Here is an 8,964-nt window from a genome sequence, read left to right as displayed (position 1 = left end):
GCCAGAAGCTGGGACTGGGCAATAGGGGATGGATCACTCAAAATTGCCCTGTTCTTTCCTTCTGAAGCACCTGGCACTAGCCACTTCAGAGACAGGATACTTGGCTAGATGGACCATTGGTCTGACCCAATATGGCTATTCTTATGTTCTTAGTTCATCTTTGAATGGCTTGGCCTCGGCCATACTGCAAATTAGAACCAAGGTTGCCATCTTTTGCTCCTACCAGTAGGCATTACTGTCTTGCAACGAAGTAGAATTTATAATCACTAAATGTATGGGATTCAGCATATATTATCAATGCAGTTAACAAGTAACTGAGTTTCAGTGATTGTGCTATGTGTATTCTGGCTCACCTAAGATAGATAAGTACATTATCCACAGGAGCAGATTGCCACCGCACATTTCAGCTTTTGGATTTTGCTAGCAGTCATGTTATTTTTTATGTTGTTTATCAATGTAGCATAGTTCACCTAAATATGATGTTGAGGTCCCCCTCTACTTATGAGTGGCTTAGTTTCCATTTGTGTTCAGTTTCTATGCTGTTGATTGGAAGATAAAAATAAGTAACAATCTTCCTCCATGTAATTTACAACTGATCAGTATTTGTCAACATGAGATTCTCAGTGCTCACTAGGGATTTTTTTTCAGTCTGCAGTCAGAGAGAGAGAAAGAACCAGGTGAAAAAGGAGTCAAGTCCAAGCAACACAAGAGTGCAAACGGTGCTGATTCATAATAAAATAAATGGTGTCCAGAATGGCAGGTGTGTAAACAAAGCAGCAAAACCTGATGCTCAAGGGAAACACATTGGGGTATAATATAGTGAAAGTAAAAATAAAAAGTGCCAGACCTGAGAGCAGATTGTTTTCTCACAGAGCAAGGCACAGTTAGGGAAATCATGTGGCTAATTACTTTGTATCTGGGTTGCCTGCTTGGGTCATCCCATCACTTACTCATGGTTTACCTCCCTCATGCCCCTTTTTCTGATTTCTCATTGCCCAACTCTAATTCAAACAGGAGTTAATTCCGGGAAGTCCTGTGGTATGTGTTACACAAGAGGTCAGCCTAGATTATTACAATGGTCCCTTGCCTTATGAATCTATAAACGCAACGGATATAGAATACACCCCACTGGAGTGCTGTGAGGATTAATGAGCTAATAATCTCTGTTTATACAGGGAGTTGAAAGGGGAAATGGAACTATAATGCCAAACAGTATTACCACTGAGACTGGACAAATTCTTTGCTCTCCTTACCCAGCAGAGCAGCCCAGTGGATAGCAGGAGGGTTGTTCAGCTGAGTCAGGCAAGTAGGATAGGATCCCTAGCGTATAGATACTGCACAAGTGTAGAGGGAAGTAGACAGAAGTCACAGATGGGGGCTAAGGAAATTGCAAAGTGTTTGATTCCCAAAATGACTCCATAACAAATGGATATTTATTGATGGTTTTAGCTGTTGAATGACACTCATGCATATAACTGCCCTCCACATAGTGTATAGACTTTTTTTTAATTTGCTATAATATCTGAATAGTCGAAATAAGAGACCATATTCTGCTCTCAGTTATTCTGGTATAAATCCAGAGGAAGTGCATTGGGCCAGATCTTCAGCTGGAGCTATGCTGATTTATGCTGGCTGAGGAGCTGGTCCTCTGACGTTAGCCGAGTAACTCTGTGAAGCTCTGTGATGGGGAGTCCACCCCACACAAGCCATGAGCAGGTTGATGTGGGCCTGAAAGGGCCAGTTAACCTTAGATGGCCACCTGGAGGGGAACTAGGGCTTGATAGGATCTAATGGCAGATGAAGCGCACCGGGGGGAGGAGCTAGGCTAGGATTATGAGCCAGGAAGAAGCTATAGAGAGGGAGTTGTCAGTCACACTCTGGGAGTAGAATGGTGGTAAGGAAGATATTGGGGGGGGGGATACTAAACCCTGGGCTCCTAGCCCTGAAAGAATGGTCAACTCAGAGAAGTTATGGGGGAGAAAGCCTGAGAAGGCAGATTAGGAAGAAGCCCAGGGAAACAGCAGTGATGAGTGGGACTGGGCAGACCTTAGCTCCTGGTTATAAGGTCCCTGGGTCCCTCAGTGTAGAGGGAGGGCCTGGGTACTCCTGCTAGCCACTGGGAAAGTTGCATGGGACCTGGAGATGTGGAACAGAAGACTGTCTGAGGCAGCATTTGGACAGTTTGTCTAGGGGGACAACATAGTGATGTGATTGGAGGGCTGAGTCACAAAGAGGGAGCACCTTGAGTCACAGAGAGAGAGGGGGAGAGGGACCACAGTGCCAACAACTGATGGAAGGTAATGCCAGCTAAGGCAAAATCTAATTTCCAGACCTGGCCACAAGGAGGCGCACCTGAGGTGAATGGACCCCTTGACAAGCTCCCATTTAACAAAGTACTTAGTGTGTGTTTAACTGCAAGCAACACTAAAGTCCCACTGAAGTTGACTTATTGAACTTGGGCCTGAGAAGAGGAGGCTTTGGGCCAATGACTCCAGTGTGTGTTTGTTTTGAAAATGTGACTTCCTGAAGGACTAGATGGGATGGGAAAACTAAAAAAATCACAGTGCTTTTTTCAAAGCATGACGTTTAAAAAAAAATCCCCAAACTAAAACTTGGCTACTGTAGTAGAGCAACAAATGCTACTGAGGGCCTGATTCTTGGCCCAGATCTAGTGGCAGAAGGGGATGAAAGGCTGGCTTGAACAGCTAGCTTGGTATCCCTCAAACAGCCCCAGGCCACCCTCTTCTGGACCCCAGGCATATGGTCCTTTCTAGGGTGGAAAGAGTCAGGAAGCGAGGAGGTGATTTCCGGGTGCTGTGTGTGTTCCAATAATCTTAAGATCATTCCATTGGCCCAACATGTACAAGTTAGAGCAGCCTCAGGGCACTTCTGTAATACAAATAATAATCAGCCGTAATAGGTAATTGTCTTTCTACAGCTTTTGAGAAATTATGTGGGCCAAGTTAGTGGAGTTCCAAGAAGGATGAGTTTGACCATCTGTTGCCTTCATGTGGTGTCACAGCCTGGGGGCTGTGCATGTTCTAGCGACAAGTGAACAAATACAAAGTCCCTGGTGTGATGTTAAAGGCTCATTTGATTTAATTAAAAACAGAAACTGGCTATAAATCATTCTCTATCCCTGTCCCTCATTAATTTTGTAGACCAGTGGCAACTTACTATGAGTATATTAAACCAGTTAGTGGAATTCCCAGTCCTATGGCTGGACGTGGACCACAGCATAGATTTTAGCCAGAACTGGCTAAGTCATTATGCAGGGTAGCCTGTTTCCTCTTGTTTTTTCCTACCCCCCGCCCCCAGATGTTCTGGTTTAACTTGGATTTAAACTTGGAGAGTGGTCAGTTTGGATAAGCTATTACCAGCAGGAGAGTGAGTTTGTGTGTGTATGGGGGTGGGGGGGATGTGAGAAAACCTGGATTTGTGCAGGAAATAGCCAGACCTGATTATCATGCACATTGTGTAAAGAGTTGTCACTTTGGATGGGCTATCACCAGCAGGAGAGTGAATTTCTCTGGGGGGGTGGAGGGTGAGAAAACCTGGATTTGTGCTGGAAATGGCCCACCTGATGATCACTTTAGATAAGCTATTACCAGCAGGACAGTGGGGTGGAAGGAGGTATTGTTTCATATTCTCTGTATATATATAAAGTCTGCTGCAGTTTCCACGGTATGCATCCGATGAAGTGAGCTGTAGCTCACGAAAGCTTATGCTCAAATAAAGTGGTTAGTCTCTAAGGTGCCACAAGTCCTCCTTTTCTTTTTTCAAAAGAAGCCTCCACAATCAAGCCGGTAGCAGCTATGCTGAGGCTTTCTCCAGCTGAAATGGATCCTACGTACATTAGCTTCCTCCAGCTTTGGAAAGAGTCCTTGTGAGATGCTGTGGAGCCAATCCTTGTCATCGGTGATACGGCTGGGACAACCACATGCATAGACACTAGGGAGCCACTAGATTTAAGCTTTCTTTATTACATATTTGTACAAAAGCACTTGAGTTCTAATTAGAGGAGGCTAAAATATCCACTGTGACAGACCCAGACCAGTGGTATACAGGAGTCTGGTAGAAGGCAAATATATTGGCCACTGGATGAACAATTTTCTGTTCCCTGAGTGACCAGAACAATCAGGAACTTGCCAGAACCAATTAAGACAGGCAAGCTAATCAAGACACCTGGAGCCAATTAAGAACTTTCTAGATTCAATTATGGCAGGCAGGCTAATCAGGACACCTGGTTTAAAAACGATCTCCCATCAGTTAGTAGGGGGCGCACCAGGAGCAGGAAGTGAGAAGGTGTGCTGCTGGAGGAGTGAAGAGTTCAAGCGTGATCAGGCTTTAGGAGGAAGATCCTGCAGTGAGAATAAAGAAGGTGCTGGGGGGAAGGCAATGGGGAAGTAGCCCAGGGAGTTGTAGCTGTCATGCAGCTGATACAGGGAACATTGTGGACAGCTGCTATCCACAGGGCCCTGGGCTAGAATCTGGTGTAGAGGGTGGGTCCGGGTCCCCATCCCCCCCAACTCCTGATCAGACACCGGAGGAGTTGAACCTGGTCTGTGAGAAACACCAGACGGGAAAGTCTAAATTGGAAAGGGATCTCCTTGTCCCCAACCCACTAGGTGGGACACAGAGACTGCGGAGATTGTTCTCCGTTCCCCCCATGCTGGCCAGTGGTGAGGTTAGCTGAGTGAACGGCAGGTTTGAGCCACTAGCAAGAGTGGCCAAACTGAGGGCTGCGGTGAATCTCTGCGGCGAGCAAATCCTCCAATAAGCTCAGGACCCACTAAGGCAGAGGAGGGACTTTGTCACACTGGTGTGAGAAGTGGGATTGGGTGTACCGCGTGGCGGAAGAAGGAGGGTGTTTTTAAAAAAAAAAAAGAGGGAGAGGGTTTATTTTATTTTTTTCACCACAATGGAGGACGTAGTGCGGGCACTGATACAAGCCACGGCTGCCCAGCAGGAGGCTACCCGTGTCCAGGCAGATGCCCAACAGGAGGCAGTGCGGCTGCAGCAGGAGACCAATCACTTGTTAATGGACCAGGCCACTCAAGACTGGGCTATGTTGCAGGAACTGGTAAACCAGGTGAAAGGTCTTACAGAGCTAAACCACAGCCATGATGGGATGCGGGTCATACGGGCCAGCAATTGGCTACAGAAAATGATGAGGGAGGATGACATAGAGGCATACCTCCTGGCCTTTGAGAGGACAGCCATATGGGAGTCTTGGACCCGAGAACAGTGGTCTGGCATCCTCTCCCCATTCCTGTGTGGGGAGGCCCAGAAGGCCTATTATGATATGTCCGAAGAGGCTGTGGCAGACTACCCCCAGCTGAAAACAGAGATCCTGGCCAGATCTGGGGTAATGGGCCCAATGGTATCATGAGTGGAGGTACCAGGACAACAGAACCCTGCGTTCCCAATTATATGACCTCATCCATCTCACACGAAAGTGGTTATGAACCGAGTCTCGGAGTCCAGAAGAGATACTAGAGATTTTGGTCATTGACCAGTACATGCGAGGACTACCGCCAGACCTTCGCACCTGGGTAAGCCAGAACAACCCCTCCACCTATGATGAGGTGTTGCACTGGTAGAGAGGCAAAGGACGGCAAGGGAACTAACCCGAACAGTTAAGGAAGAGGTGCCCCGGGTTAAACTAGTGGCACCGACCTCCCAGATCTCAGGCAACTGAGCCCCAAGGAAGGCCCAGGTGGAAAAAGAGAGGGACTGAAGGCCCACCGGAGGCCACCAAAAGTCAAAGCACTGAGGGCGAAGAGGATAGTGATGTTAGACTGACCAAACTGAGAGACCGGGGAACGCCTAGGGCCCCATGTAGATGTTACGCTTGCGGGGAGTGGGGACACATAGCTGCACAGTGCCCCAATGCTGAGGAGTCTATGCAACATAACCTAGGCAACCAGGAAAACCCATGCTCCCTAATTCACACTGTGGGGCTTGCACTAACCCCACACAAATATACCAGGCCATTGAGGTTAAATGGAGTAGAGACCACAACACTGATAGATTCGGGGAGCGCCATCACGCTCATCTCAGGAAAGCTTGTGAAATGCAGTCAGTTACTACAGGCAAAACGCACAGGGGTGACGTGCGTCCATGGGACAGTTAGTTACTACCCCACCATCCCGGTAAATATTGGAAATCCAAGGGAAAGCTACAGAGGTAGAAGCAGGTGTAGTGCTGAAACTCCGTTACCCAGTGCTCATAGGGAGGGACTTCTCAGGAGTTGCTGATTTACTCCCAGTAGGGGGATTGGAGAAAGGGGAGGACCCTGAAGCTAGTGAGGCGTCCACAGTAGACTGTCAACTCCCAATTTTCTCCAAAATTTCCCCAGACATTTTCTCCACTTCCAGGTGGGGCAGAAAGACCAAAAAAAGACAGAAGAGCAGCTAAGGCCTTGGGAACCCAAATACTGACCCAAAGCCAGAGGGTTGCTCTCATAGGTAGGCAGACCTGGGCAGTTGAAAAGGAGGCCGTCCAGGAGGGAGAAGCACCTGAGCCAGACCCCAACCCTAATGCCTCCGAACCGGCAGAAGCAGAGACCCATCCCCTAGAACTCGGGCAGACCAGCCCCGGGAGGGAACATTTCGGACGGGACCAAGCTGAAGATCCAAGGTACGACAACATTAGGAAGGAGGTAACAGAGATAGATGGGGTCCCCGTGGAAGGAAAAACCCAGGGACCCAGCCCCTACTTCATTATAAAAAAAGAATCTCCTGTACCAGGTTGCACCAGTACAAGGACAGAAGGTAGAGCAGCTCCTAGTGCCTCACAAACGCCAGAAGGCCATATTAAGCCTCGCGCATAGCCATCTTTTTGGCGGGCATTTAGGGGTAGAGAAGACCCTGGCAAGGGTCCTATGAAGATTTTTCTGGCCCGGAGTACATGAAGAAGAGCGGAGATACTGTGCCTCCTGCCCAGAGTGTCAGCTGCACAGTCCCCCAAGTAGATTAGATCTACTCCATATTAGTCCTTTGTGAAGAGGGGATGCCCCCAAAGACTGCCTTACCTATCAGAGGATGTTCAAAGAGTGGTGTTGCTCACATTCTTCTTCCTGGTCAGTGGCCAAGTCCCCTCTAGCAGGCCAAGTGGTGGGAGACCTCAGCATAATTAGTAATAACTCATAGACTTTAAGGTCAGAAGGGACCATGACCATCACAATCATCTAGTCTGACCTCCTGCACATTACAGGGCACAGAACCTCACCCACCCACTCCAATAATAGACCTCTAACCCCTGGCTGCATTACTTAAGTCCTCAAATCATGATTTAAAGACTTAAAGTTACAGAGAATCCACCATTTACTCTAGTTTAAATCTGCAAGTGACCCATGCCCCATGCTTCACAGAAAGGCAAAAAACCACCACGGTCTCTGCCAATGTGACCTGGGAGAAAACTCCTTCCTGACCCCAAACATGGCAATCAGATAGACCCTGAACATGTGGCAAGAGCCACCAGCCAGTCACCTGAGAGATAATTCTGTGTAGTAACTCAGAGCCCGCCCCATCTAGTGTCCCATCACCAGCCATTGGAGATATTTTCTGCTAGCAGTTGAAGATCAGTTACGTGCCATTGTAGGCAGTTTCATCACACCATCCCATCCATACATTTATCAAGCTCAGTCTTGAAGCCAGTTGGGTTTTGTTTTTTTTTTTGCCCCCACTGCTCCCCTGAGAAGGCTGTTCCAGAACTTCACTCCTCTGATGGTTAGAAACGTTCATCTAATTTCAAGCCTAAACTTGTTGATGGCCAGTTTATATCCATTTGTTCTGGGATTCACATTGGTGCTTAACTTAAATAACTCCTCTCCTTACCTGACCTTTATCCTTCTGATGTGTTTATACAGAGTAATCATATCTCTCTTCAGCCTTCTATTGGTTAGACTAAACAAGCCAATCTCTTTGAGTCTCTTCTCATAAAATAGGTTTTCCATTCTTGAGATCATCCTAATAGCCCTTCTCTGCGTGTGTTCCAGTTTGAATTCATCTTTCTTAAACATGGTAGACCAGAATTGCATACAGTATTCCAGATGAGGTCTCACCAGTGCCTTGTATAATGGTAACAACGCTTCCCTATCTCTATTGGAAATATCTCACCTGATGCATCCTAGGACTGCATTCGCCTTTTTCATAACCATATCACATTGGCAGCTCATAGTCATCCTGTGATCAACCAATACATGCAGGTCTTTCTCCTCCTCAGTCACTTCCAGCTGATAGGTCTCCAGCTTATAGCAAAAAAATCTTGTTGTTAGTCTCTAAATGTATGATTTTGCACTATTAAATTGCATCCCATTTCTATTACGCCAGTTTACAAGGTCGTCCAGCTCATCTTGTATGATATTCTGGTCTCCTCATTGGAAATACCTCCCAACTTTGTGTAACCCACAAATTTGATTTGCACACTCCCACTTTTTGTGCCACGGTGAGAAATAAAAATGTGACATAAGACTGGTCCCAAAACCAATCCCTGAGGAACGCCACTAGTAACTTCCCTCCAGCCTGACATTTCACCTTTCCATCTGACTCATTGTAGTCTCTCCTTTAACCAGTTTCTTATCTGCCTTTCAATTATCATATTAATCCCCATCTTCTCCAATTTAATAATTTCCCATGTGAGACTGTATCAAATGCCTTACTGAAATCCAAGTAGATTAGATCTACTGCACTTCCTTTGTCTAAAAAATCAGGTATCTTCTCAAAGGAGGAGATCAGGTTGGTCTGGCATCATCTACATTTTGTAAAACCATGTCTGTATGTTATCCCAATGACCATTCACCTGCATGTCCTTAACTTCTTTCTCTTTCAAAAATTTTTTCCAAGTCCTTGCATACAATTGATGTCAAACTATAAGGCCTGTAGTTTCTTGGATCAACTCCCCCCCCCCACCCTTTCTTAAAAATAGGGACTATATTAGCAATTCTTCAGTCATAGGGTA

Source organism: Lepidochelys olivacea, assembly GCF_965140295.1.
Source record: "Lepidochelys olivacea isolate rLepOli2 genome assembly, chromosome: 10".
Lineage (NCBI taxonomy): Eukaryota > Metazoa > Chordata > Testudines > Cheloniidae > Lepidochelys > Lepidochelys olivacea.
The sequence above is the reverse complement of the archived record's forward strand: the minus strand, read 5'-3'. Positions refer to the sequence as shown.